The 13,835-nt window shown below is 42.1% G+C and overlaps 1 long non-coding RNA gene across 1 annotated transcript; it reads right to left on the reverse strand.

The window, feature by feature from the left end:
- Nucleotides 1–8,577: 8,577 nt before the first annotated feature.
- On the reverse strand, nucleotides 8,578–11,847 carry LOC125508446. Its single transcript, XR_007283483.1, has 2 exons — nucleotides 9,577–11,847; nucleotides 8,578–8,910 (listed from the first exon to the last, which is right to left on the reverse strand). It is a non-coding gene; the product is annotated as an uncharacterized LOC125508446 (long non-coding RNA).
- Nucleotides 11,848–13,835: the final 1,988 nt, after the last annotated feature.

Consider the following 13,835-nt stretch of genomic DNA (forward strand, 5'->3'; position numbering starts at 1 on the left):
GCATCTTTTATGGGTGGATTAAATAGAGAGATTCAGACCATTCTAGAGTATATGGAGTATAATAATATCACTCAGGCATTGGCGCGGACTAACTTTTCTGCAGTTCGACCTTCATCATGGACACCGGGTGCATCCTCTACTTCCACACATTCTACTACACCGACACCTCCATCAGTTGTTACCTCCAGCCGTGATACAAGGAAGCAGGCACAACCACCATTATCTACCAAGAGCACACCTATCGGGCCTGCATAGAGTTCTTCTTCTTCCATGGCATCAACAGGGCACACAAGTGATATTATTTGTCGTCGTTGTAAGGGAAGAGGACATTTTTCGAGAGAATGCAAATCTCAGCGTGTGATGATTGCTACTGATGATGGTGGGTATGAGTCCACTAATGAGCATGATGAGGAGACTTTGGGTCTTATTACACGTGAAGAACACGGTGGAGATGATTCTGGACATGAGACGCAATACATGGATCCTGAAGATGCTGACAGGTATGAATGTTTAGTTGCTCAACGTGTTTTGAGTGTGCAAGTCACACAAGCTGAGCAAAATCAGAGGCATAATTTGTTCCATACAAAGGGAGTTGTGAAGGAACGTTCTGTTCGCGTGATCATAGATGGAGGGAGCTGCAACAACTTGTCTAGCATGGATATGGTGGAGAAGCTATCTCTCACCACAAGACCACATCCACATCCTTACTACATCCAATGGTTCAACAACAGCGACAAGGTTAAGGTAACACGTATTATTCGTGTGCATTTTAGTATCTCTACATATGCTGATTATATTGATTGTGATGTGGTACCTATGCAAGCATGTTCCTTATTACTTGGTAGACCAAGGCAATTTAATAAAAATTCTGTACATCATGGTAGAAACAATCAGTATACTCTTGTTCATAAGGATAAAAATATTACTTTGCTTCCTATGACTCCTGATTCCATTTTGAAAGATGACATTAATAGAGCTAATAAAGCAAAACAAGAGAAAAATAAGATTGAAAATCAGATTGTGGCAAAAGAATTTGAGCAACGAATGAAGCCTAATAATAAACCATCTTGTGTTGTTTTCTGAAATTAAATTGAAAAGTGCATGTTTACTTGCCACCAAATCTGATATTAATGAGCTAGATTTTAGCAAATCTGTTTGCTATGCTTTTGTGTTCAAAGAGGAATTATTTTCATCCGAGGACGTGCCTTCCTCTTTGCCCCCTGCTGTCACTAACATTTTGCATGAGTTCGCTGACGTCTTCCCACAAGACGTGCCACTGGGATTACCACCTATTCGAGGGATTGAGCATCAAATTGACTTAATTCCCGGTGCATCGCTACCCAACCGTGCACCATACCGTACCAATCCAGAGGAGACGAAGGAGATTATGCGTCAAGTACAGGAGCTACTCGACAAAGGTTATATACGCGAATCTCTTAGTCCTTGTGCTGTTCCTATTATACTAGTGCCTAAAAGGGATGGTACGCCATGTATGTGTGTTGACTGTACAGGCATTAATAATATTACCATTTGTTATCGTCATCCTATTCCTAGGCTAGATGATATGCTTGATGAATTGAGTGGCTCTACAATATTCTTCAAAGTTGATTTGCGCAGTGGATACCATCAAATTCGTATGAAATTGGGAGATGAATGGAAAACAGCATTTAAAACTAAGTTTGGTTTATATGAGTGGTTAGTCATGCCTTTTGGGTTAACTAATGCACCTAGTACTTTCATGAGACTAATGAACGAAGTTTTACGTGCTTTCATTGGATGATTTGTGGTAGTCTATTTCGACGATATACTGATTTATAGCAAATCTTTGGAAGAACATTTGGAACATTTACGTGCTGTTTTTATTGCTCTACGTGATGCATGTTTGTTTGGTAACCTTTGGAAGTGCACCTTTTGCACCGACCGAGTATCTTTTATTGGCTATGTTGTTACTCCACAGGGAATTGAAGTTGATAAAGCCAAGATTGAAGCTATTGAGAGTTGGTCGCAGCCTAAAACGGTCACACAAGTGAGGAGTTTTCTTGGACTCATTGGTTTCTATAGGCGTTTTGTGAGAGATTTTAGCACCACTGCTACACCTCTCAATGAGCTTACAAACAAGGATGTGCCTTTTGTTTGGGGTACCGCATAGGAAGAAGCCTTCACGGTATTGAAAGATAAGCTGACACATGCTCCTTTACTCCAACTTCCTCATTTTAATAAGACTTTTGAGCTTGAATGTGATGCTAGTGGAATTGGATTAGGAGGTGTGTTATTACAAGATGGCAAACTTGTTGCATATTTTTCTAAAAAATTGAGTGGGCCTAGTCTGAACTATTCTACTTATGATAAAGAATTATATGCTCTTGTTCGGACCTTGGAAACATGGCAACATTATTTATAGCCCAAAGAATTTGTTATACATTCTGATCATGAATCCTTGAAACATATTAAAAGTCAAGCTAAACTGAATCGTAGACATGCTAAATGGGTTGAATTCATTGAGACTTACCCTTATGTCATTAAACACAAGAAGCGTAAAGAAAATGTTAATGTTGATGCATTGTCTCATCGCTATACTATGCTTTCATAGCTTGACTTCAAAATATTTGGTTTGGAGACCATCAAAGATCAATATGTGCATGATGCTGATTTTAAAGATGTAATGCAGAATTGTAAAGAAGGAAGAACATGGAACAAGTTCGTCGTTAATGATGGATTTGTGTTCCGTGCTAACAAGCTATGCATTCTAGCTAGGTCCATTCATCTTTTGTTGTTGAAGGAGGCGCATGGAGGAGGATTAATGCGACACTTTGGCGTAAAGAAGACGAAGGACGTATTTTCTACACATTTCTTCTGGCCAAAGACAAGACGGGATGTTGAGCGTTTTGTTGCTCACTGCACTACATGTCAAAAAGCTAAGTCACGACTCAATCCTCATGGTTTATATATGCAATTGCCTGTACTTAGTGTTCCTTTGGAGGATATATCTATGGACTTTGTTTTAGGTTTACCTTGAACAAAGAAGGGGAGGGATAGCATATTTGTTGTCATGAATAGATTCTCGAAAATGGCATACTTTATACCATGTAATAAAAGCGATGATGTTGTTAATGTTGCTGATTTGTTCTTTCGTGAAATTGTTCGCTTGCATGGTGTGAGAAATACTATTGTTTCTGATCGTGATACTTAATTTCTTAGCCACTTTTGGAGATGTTTATGGGCTAAGTTGGGGACTAAACTACTTTTTAGTACTACTTGTCACCCCCAAACTGATGGTCAAACTGAAGTAATCAATAGAACATTGTCTACTATGCTTAGGGCTGTTTTGAAGAATAATAAGAAAATGTAGGAAGAATGCTTGCCTCATATTGAATTTGCTTATAGTCGTTCGTTGCATTCTACTACTAAGATGTGCCCTTTTGAAATTGTGTATGGTTTCCTACCTCGTGAACCCTCTGATTTGTTGCCTCTTCCATCTTCGGAGAAGGTTAATTTTGATGCTAAACAATGTGCTGAATTGATCTTAAAAATGCATGAGTTAACTAAGGAAAACATTGAGCGTATGAATGCTAAATAGAAACTTGTTGGAGATAAGGGTAGAAAACATGTTGTGTTTGCACCTAGAGATCTTGTTTGGTTACATTTGCATAAGGACAGATTTGCTGATTTACGTAAATCAAAGCTAATGCCACGTGCTAATGGTCCTTTTAAGGTGTTAGAGAAAATGAATGATAATGCATATATACTTGAGTTGCCTGCAGATTTTGGGGTTAGTCCCACTTTTAACATTGCAAATTTGAAGCCTTATTTGGTTGAGTAAGATGAGCTTTCGTCAAGGACGACTTCATTTCAGCAAGGAGAGGATTATGACAACATCAATACCATTGAAACACCCACAGCCCCTGCTGCTATACATACTGAACCAATTACTAGAGCTCGCGCATGCCAATTAAATTATCAGGTACTTCCGTTTCTTGGTAATGAATCTAATGTTCATGAGAATATGATGCTGCCTAAGTTGGTTACATTTGTTTTGCTTACAAATGAAGGGCTTGGCATGGATAAGAGGGATGAACACTCAAGCAAGACCAAACATGAAGATGATGGCATGTGCAAGGGGAACAAGAACGGAGTTACAAGTGATGATTTCAGGACTTTGAAGCCATCATAAGGAGTGCATGAAGCCTTGGACGAAATATACAAGATGCAACTTCATAAATTTTGTCCAGAGGCTATTATAGGTGCTGTGTCACCTTATTATTGGGCCAGGCCCATGTTATTTCGAAATACTTAAGTATAGGCTGTTTTTAGAGTCCGTATGTGTGGGGAAACAAGAGTTAGGATTTTTTTCGGACCCCTCCTCCAAGGGCCACGAAATTCCCCCCTCTTCCTCCATATATAAATCCCTTAGGGCGTCGTTTAGATTGTGGGTTTTGTTTAGATTAAAAGTTCGCCATAGATGGAACTTTGCGTACTTCATTTGTGTTCAATGACCAAACAAAGATGTCACATAACCCCACCTTCATCACTAAAGCTTGCATCTTATATTCACAATATCCAGATTGCAATATTAGTTTCTTGCTTGTTCTTCGTTTGCCTGCAGGAAATAGACCTTCAAGGTCAGGTTGATCATGCTCCGGCGTGGTCAATAACCTCTCGGAGTTGGTTTAGCGATTGATAAGGCGCGACATCTTTGCATGTTCGTAGTTGGATCGTCAAAGTCTACTCCTCCGAAATGATAATCACCATCTCATCAAAAGACAGGACCCTTTGCCTCTATCACAAGTACTCAAAATACTCGCGACGACCGTGGGAATCTAGAAAATACTTCCGGCTTGTGCAGGAGGCCCGAAGGACCCTCAAATTCGGGCCCTATGCAGGAAGTTTTTCCCCTGAAAGTAAAAGAACATCATTTGCTGCTGCCTTTTCAAACAAGTTTCTGAACACATTGGAACTCCTTTGGAAGGAAATCCGAGATAAATGGGAGTAAATGCATTAGTATGCCTGGTAAGGTGAAAAGTGGCATTCTACACATGCTCTATGATCCGGGTAATCCATTTGGTTGTAAATTCAAGAAAATAAGGCGACTATAAGCCTTATTCTCCTTGTTTTTGTCGTGTGGCATGCCGTAACGTACGTGTGTGACAGTGAATAATAGGAGGGCATTTGTGGCATCGGTCGATATATATGTGGAAACAATATCTCCACTATGGCGGACACAAAATTTGGGGCGGCGCCAGAACGCGTCACGAGAAATGAAGTTCTTTCCAGCACTGCCATATGAAGGACCGGTGTTCACTAAAACGGTCATAACTTTGTCATTCAGAGTCCGTTTTGGACTTACAAGTACTCAAAATGCTTGCAACGAGTTTGCGAATCTTCAAAATACTTCTGGCTTGCACAGGAGGCCCGGAGGACCCTCTAGTTCAGCCCCTAAGCTGGACTTTTTGCCCCTAAAAGTCAGAGAACATCATTTGCCACTTCTTTTCAAACAAGTTTCTGAACCCATTGGCACTCCTTTGGAAGGAAATCCGAGAGATTATGGTGAGTATAAACATCAGTCCGCCTGGTAAGGACAAACGTTGCATTCCGCACATGCTCTATGATCCGAGGAATATCATTTGGTTGTAAATTCAAGAAAATAAGGAGACTATAAGCCATATTCTCCTTGTTTTTGCCGTGTGGCATGCCGTAACGTATGTGTGTGACAACCAATAATAGGAGGGCATTCCTGGCATCGTTCAATATTTGTGAAAACAATATCTCCAGTATGGAGGACACAAAATTTTGAGGTGGCACGCCAGAATGCGTCACGAGAAAATGTAGTTCTTTCAAGGACTTCCATATGAAGGACAAGCGTTCACTAAAACGGTCATAACTTTGTCATTCAGAGTCTGTTTCGGACCCACAAGTACTCAAACTGCTCGCAACGAGCGTGGGAATATAGAAAATACTTTCGGCTTGCGCAGGAGTCCTGGAGGACACTCAAATTCGGCCCTTAAGCAAGACTTTTTGCCCCCGAAAGTCAACGAACATCATTTGCCGCTGCTTTTCAAACAAGTTTCTGAACCCATCAGCACTACTTTGGAATAAATCCGAGCGACTATGGTGAGTATATACATTACTCTGCCTAGTATGGATAGACATTGCATTCTTCACATGTTCTATGATCCGGAGAATCCCTATTGGTTGTAAATTCAAGAAAATAAGGCGACTATAAGCCTTATTCTCCTTGTTTTTGCCATGTGGCATGTTGTAACGTATGTGTGTGACACCCAATAATAGCAGGGCATTCATAGCATTGGTCAATATATATGTGGAAAAAATATCTCCACTATGGAGGACACAAAAAAAATTTGGCAGCGGGCCATAACGCGTCATGAGAAAATGAAGTTCTTTCAAGGACTGACATATGAAGGACCGGTGTTCACCAAAACAGTCATAACTTGTCATTCAGAGTTAGGTTTGGACCCTTAAGTACTCAAAATGCTCGTGACCAGCGTAAGAATCTAGAAAATACTTCCGGCTTGCGCAGGTGCCCCGGAGGACCCTCAAATGCGGCCCCTATGCAGACCTTTTGCCCTTGAAAGTCAAAGAACATCATTTGCCCCTGCCTTTTCAAACAAGTTCCTCAACACATTGACACTCCTTTGGAAGGAAATCTGAGATATAATGGGAGCATAAGCATTAGTTTGCCTAGTAAGGACAAAATTTGCATTCTGCACATGCTCTATGATCCGAGGAACCCCATTTTGTTGTAAATTCAAGAAATAAGGTGACTATAAGTCTTATTCTCCCTGTTTTTGCCGTATGGCATGCCGTAACGTACGTGTGTGACAACCAATAATAGGAGGGAATTCGTGGCATCGTTCAATATATAAGTGGAAAGAATATCTCCGCTATGGAGGACACAGAATTTTGTGGCAGCGCTCCAGAACGCGTCACGAGAAAATGAAGTTCTTTCAAGCACTGCCATATGAAGGACCAGTATTCACTAAAACGGTCATAACTTTGTCATTCGGAGTCCGTTTTGGACCTACAAGTACTCAAAATGCTCGCTATGAGTTTGGGAATCTTCAGAATACTTCTGGCTTGCACAGGAGGCCCGGAGGACCCACAAGTTTGGCCCCTGAGTAGGACTTTTGCCCCTAAAAATCGAAGAACATCATTTGCCGCTGCTTTTCAAACAAGTTTCTGAACCCATTGGCACTCCTTTGGAAGGAAATCCGAGAGATTATGGTGAGTATATACATTAGTCCGCATGGTAAGGACAAACGTTGCATTCTGCACATGCTCTATGATCCGAGGAATACCATTTGGTTGTAAATTCAAGAAAATAAGGCGACTATAAGCCTTATTCTCCTTGATTTTGCCGTGTGGCATGCCATAACGTATGTGTGTGACAGCCAATAATAGGAGGGAATTCCTGGCATCGGTCAATATATATGTGAAAACAATATCTCTAGTATGGAGGACACAAAATTTTGGGGCGGCATGCCAGAATGCGTCACGAGAAAATGAAGTTCTTTCAAGGACTGCCATATGAAGGGCCGGCGTTCACTAAAACGGTCATAACTTTGTGATTCGGAGTCTGCTTTGGACCCACAAGTACTTAAAATGCTCGCGACGAGCGTGGGAATCTAGAAAATACTTCCGGCTTGCGCAATAGTCCCGGAGGACCCTCCAATTTGACCCCTATGCAGGACTTTTTCCACCAAAAATTCAACGAGCATCATTTGTCCCTCCTTTTCAAACAAGTTTTTGAATCCATTGGCACTACTCTGGAATAAATCCGAGAGATTATGGTGAGTATAAACATTACTTTGCCTGGTATGGACAAACATTGCATTCTGCATATGTTCTATGATCCGGAGAATCCCATTTGGTTATAACTTCAAGGAAATGAGGCCACTATAAGTCTTATTCTCCTTGTTTTTGCCGTGTGGCATGCCGTAACGTACGTGTGTGACGCCCAATAATAGGAGGGCATTCCTGGCATCGGTCAATATATATGTGGAAACAATATGTCCACTATGGAGGACACAATATTTTTGGGCGGCGCGCCATAACGAGTCATGAGAAAATGAAGTTGTTTGAAGGACTGACATATGAAGGACCGGTGTTCACCAAAATGGCCATAAGTTTTCATTCATAGTCTGTTGGACCATAAGTACTCAAAATGCTCGCGACGAGCATAAGAATCTAGAAAATACTTCCGGCTTACACAGGAGTCTCGGAGGACCCTCAAATTCTGCCCTTAAGGCCCTGTTTGGTTGAAATGGGGAAGTATCCCATGGCTCTAATCCCCCTCGTGGGGATTTCCATGGTCATGTGGGATCCCGTCCCACCATAGGGAGATCCTTTCCCCAGTTTTGACGAGAGGCACAGGGGAGGAGTTAACGTACAGAAAAATGCTAAAAATCTTTGGGAAGGAAATCTCATATTCAAAAATCATAAAAATAACTCTGGTTTCTTTACAGAAATATCATATGAGTTTAGAAGTAATTACAATTCTCCCGCAAAAAAAGTAATTAAATTTTTTCTATTTTTCCTTGATAAGTCTAGAAAATTCAGCGATGACACAAGAATTCAGGATTTTTTTGGAGAAAATAGGAATACACACATAATCAGCAAATTAACACTTCAACCCAATTACACGCTAACAATATGTTATATGGCCGAGTCGGACAAATTACACAACACTACTGAGGATAAATTTAGTGTGCAAATCATGTTTTTAAAAATACTAACGACGGTTAAAAATCCAACAAGAATAAGCATTTAGCTCCATTAAAATATGCCCATATGTGAGACATCCATAGCAAAAGGTTTTCTTGTTGAAATAGATACTTTACTAAAACTTCCAGCATCAACTTGTTTGAACATTTTTATTTTCTATCTTTAGGAAACCTGCAAAGCAAAAAAGGAACATTGTTGTTACTACGCAATATGAGATTTTAAATATATATATATATATATATATATATATATGATTTTCTACAAGTGCTTTCCACAGAACTAGTTAAGGGTTTCAACGGTGCAAAGGTTCTCAAAAATTCTGAAAAAAATACTGAACCAACACACCTATAATATAACATGATCTAACGGAGGGATTAAAAAATACAACTGTATGTGTCCTGGACAAAAAAACAAATAGTTCGGTGTTTATTTATGTCGCGGTGAGCTGAAATGCTTATTATTTTTGCCGAGGACACATAGATGCATATTTTGACAATCCCTCCATTGTATCATCTTATTACATTAGAGAGATGCTCCCAAATTTATTTCATATTTTTTGATAACTTTTAAACCGTTAAAAGTTTAGCGACCCATTACTAGTTCTGTGGCAAGCTATATATATATATATAACATAAGCACAAATTCTTATTTATACGCATGTTGGCAAACAAACAGATGCAAATATTATAAAATGTTGGTCTCTCTTTTGGATAATTCGTAGTCTTAATAGTACATGGATTCATCTTTTAATTGCTTTATCACTAATATGCGTTTTACAAGTCAAGCTTCAAATTTTTGAGAACTTGAATGATCGTCCTCGATGAGATTTAACATTACCTAATGCTTTGGCGGGAACTTGAGAGCTTCATCCTCTCTGATCAACCCGACGCCATCACCTGGAAGTGGAGCGGCAGGAGCACGGATGCACATACTTTGCTAGCTCATGATACAGCGCATGGAAGTTCATCTGGAAGAGTTGGCGCCTCCACGTGTTTTGTTCTTCCACTGATTGGCCAAAAAAGATCGCTGCTGGACAGCGGAACGTTTACAGCGTCAAGGTCTATCACACCACCTGAGATGTCTCCTCTGCGACCAGGCAATGGAAACCATGTTGCATCTCCTCAGCGATTGCCCATTTTCCCGACAAGTCTGGCATGAAACCTTCTCATGGCTAAGGTTGAAGCTGCCCTCTGGTGTAGGGCCCTCCCCTATGCCCCAAACACACTCGTGTGCATCAAGGAGGAAGCTGCCCTTTGGTCTAGAGCAGGGGCCCTCGGCCTTAGAATGATTTTGCTGACAACCTGGGATGTCCACTAAACGCCCATCATATATTTTCATAGCCCTCCTTAGAGGCTCTTGTATTGTTTTCCCCACCTTTTCAATGAAATGAAACACGTGTTTTCTCGAAAAAGAATTTGAATGAACTTGAGTAAACCAATGCCAATTATCAAGATTACGTATGCTCAAACGTTGGTTCTATAGCTTGGTACAAAAGTGAACAACTTGAATGAGAGTAATTTTCAACTTTGTTGATGGCCAGAGTTAAACTGAAAAATTAGCTTGATACTAATGCTACTTTCATCAACAGAATTAAATTCCAATGACTAATATGTTTATGCTACACCATTATTAAAAGCAAGACAAGCACACTTCAGATTATCCAAAAGATTCTTAGTTAAAATTAGGACAAAGGTAGTACAGGACCAGTAGTCCCTTCCATGTGTGATTTTCTAGGCCAAGTTTACCAACAGATGCAATTTGTATCATTAGTTTTCTTGATCAAGCAAGGCCTATTCATGTCATATACCTGTCGTATTAAGTATTGAGCTCATGTTCATGCATCTGGTGGGAACAAGACTGTAATCAAGAACAGTGCCAAGTTTGAAGGGGAGCAGTAAAAGAATTTCAAGGGATGTCATGTGATGCATCACTCACTGTGCACTGAAGTAACCATCTTCAAGTTATACATCACATTAAGAATAAGTGCAGTTCAGGTTCATGCCACACATGTTTTCGGAGAACCAAGCAAAACATGGACTAACGAGCGATTGTAAAACAGGGCATGTCCTCTTGACATGGTGAGTTAAATAAAATGGTATTGCAAGATAATTCACAACAAGTAAGATCATAGGAAGCATCTAGAAAAAGTGCAAGGATTAAATAAGTAAATGCAGCCCATGGTGCCGATCCTGTGATATAATTCTCAACCCTAAGAAGTTGGGCTGCATAATAAAAGTTGTCCTTGTTCGGTTATAGTCAGCTTGTCATAATGTTGATTTCAGGTGAAATTAAATGTTGTGCTAACCATTTATAAAGGAAAGCTAATACTATACACCTCCATAAAGCCATTGTACAAATATACAGCTTGTTAGCTATGCCTGACTCAAAAAATAGCATTACAAGAGTTAATTAATCACAAAGAATATTGTGCATAGATTAGCATCGTGTATACAACATCACAAGGAAACAAAGGTAATTGTGCTCAGTTGTGAGATCAGGATGGTTAGAGGTGCTGCAAATATGGATGTAAGGTGTACACTTGCTCACTTGTGATACAAAACTCAGACGTAAGACGAGTTACTTGGATCTATACAGGTGCTCGTCAGTGCGTGTAGCAGGGAAGGCATCACCATGGAGAAGAAAAAACACCGAATAGAAGAGGAGAAGGAGGAGGAGGTAATAACCTTGGTGAAAGGAGGATGACCTCCTGGTCATCGTCGTCGCCGGAGGTGATAGAAGCTTTGAGGCAGAGGGGAGCTGGATGATGATCGGTCCATCACTATCACCGCTGCCAGAGGGACGGACTGTGGAGGTGGTTCTCTTGAAGGAGGGTGCTGGGGGCGGCGCTGCTCGGTCGTCGGATGGAGATGCACGGAACGGAGGTGGAGGCTGGAGGGGAGGCCATCGCCACCGGTCGTAGGGAGAGCGAGACAGTCGAGGGTTTACTCCCCGGCCTATCGACATCGGGAGATCTATCCCGGGGATGGGCCGAGGAAAGTCCAGGGATCTCCCCGCCTCACGTACTACCAAATGGGGATGCCCGCTTCCCCGGGGCGAACTCAGCCCGTGGTGTACCCACTCGGGGAAAACGCAGGGATCCCCCCGGGATCCCTTACAATGAAATGAGGCCTAAGCAGGACTTTTTGCCCCTGAAAGTTAAAAGAACATCATTTGCCGCTACTTTTCAGACAAGTTTCTGAACCCATTGGCACTCCTTTGGAAGGAAATCCGAGATATTATGGTGAGCATAAACATTAGTCTGCTTGGTCTGGACAAACGTTGCATTCTGCATATGTTCTATGATTCGGGGAATCCCATTTGGTTGTAAATTCAAAAAAAATAAGGCGACTATAAGCCTTATTCTCCTTGTCTTTGACGTCTGGCATGCCGTAAAGTATGTGTGTGATAGCCAATAATAGGAGGGCATTCCTAGCATCAGTCAATATATATGTGGAAACAATATCTCCACTATGGAGGACACAAAATTTTGGGACAGAGCACCAGAACGCATCATGACAAAATGAAGTTCTTTCAAGGAATGCCATATGAAGGACCGGTGTGCACTAAAACGGTCATAACTTTGTTATTCAGAGTCCATTTCAGACCCACCAGTACTCAAAATGCTCGCGAGGAGCGTGGGAATCTTCAAAATACATCTGGCTTGCGCAGGAGGCCCGGAGGACCCTTAAATTTGACCCCTAAGAAGGAATTTTTCCCCTGAAAGTCAAGGAACATCATTTGCCGCTGCTTTTTCAAACAAGTTTCTGAACCCATTGGCACTCCTTTGGAAGGAAATCCGAGAGATTATGGTGACTATAAACATTAGTCCACCTGGTAAGGACAAACGTTGCACTCTGCACATGCTCTATGATCCGGGGAATCCCATTTGGTTGTAAATTCAAGAAAATAAGGCGACTATAAGCCTTATTCTCCTTGCTTTTGCTGTGTGGCATGCCGTAACTTACGTGTGTGACGGTAGGAGGGCATTTGATGTAGGGTAGAACCCTAATTGGCTGATCTTTCACGAAGGGAGTGGATCCCGCGATGAACACGAGGAGGGAAACGAGGGAAACATGGGGGAGACACAAGAGAAACACTAAACCAACAAGAAATAGTCACACATGTGCTAGATCCTCGAGTACAAAAGAAATCACATGATCCACGGACAACTAAGGACGATACAAAGGTAGCTGGTCTTCTTCTTGAGGAGGTCTTGAAGTTCTTCTCCGCAAGGAGGTCTTGAATCCAAAGGGATCTTCTCTGAAGAGGGGCCGTGGTCTCTCTCGTGGATTAGATCTGATGTGGATGAGCAATGCTCTATCTCTAAATATGAGCTAAACCAATGCTAACCCCCGAAAGTAGGACGAGGAGGAGTATATATAGTCTAGGGGGTTGAAGGGGTACACGGGCCTCGGCACTTCACTGTGCGCAGACAGGGGAGGCCGGCGTCCGGGCGTCGGGCCGGATGTCCGGGCTTTCACGAGGGGCCGAATGTCCGGGCTGGTGAGGCCAGATGTCCAGGATGGAGCGGCGGGCCTTGTTGCTCTCGGGTTCGTAGGGGTCCGGATTTCCAGGCTGGAGGCCGGATATCCGGGAGCGCGGGAAGGGCCGGATGTTCGGGCTGGCCGGGCAGGATGTCCGGGGCCTGTAGATTCTTGGCGGCTGTGCAGCTTGGTGATAGACAACGCTCCAGGGGCCGGACGTCCGGGGTCGTCGCCGGATGTCCTGGGCATGGGATGTGTTCTTGACTCCTTCCATTCGTTCTCTTCATGTGCATCTTCGGGAGGGTCCTCTTGGTACCTAATCATGCACAACAACTTGTACTTAGGTAGTAGCCATGTCTCATGCATAGAAAGTGGAAGTTCAGAGAGGAGAGAGTTCACCTTATCTTCGATAGCCTTGGCTCTGGCTCTTGTCATTGGTCCAAGTGGTGTCGTTGGAGGTGTAGGTACGTCCATGGGGATGATCGTGGGATGCTCCGCATCATCTCCCCTCCCTTGGGGAAGATCCGACCTCGGATCAAAATCCTCATCACTATGGTAGGGCGAGAGTTTTTTGACGTTGAAGATGTCGCTCACGAAGTACTTGTCGCACGG

This window comes from Triticum urartu, chromosome 5 (assembly GCF_003073215.2).
Source record: "Triticum urartu cultivar G1812 chromosome 5, Tu2.1, whole genome shotgun sequence".
NCBI lineage: Eukaryota > Viridiplantae > Streptophyta > Magnoliopsida > Poales > Poaceae > Triticum > Triticum urartu.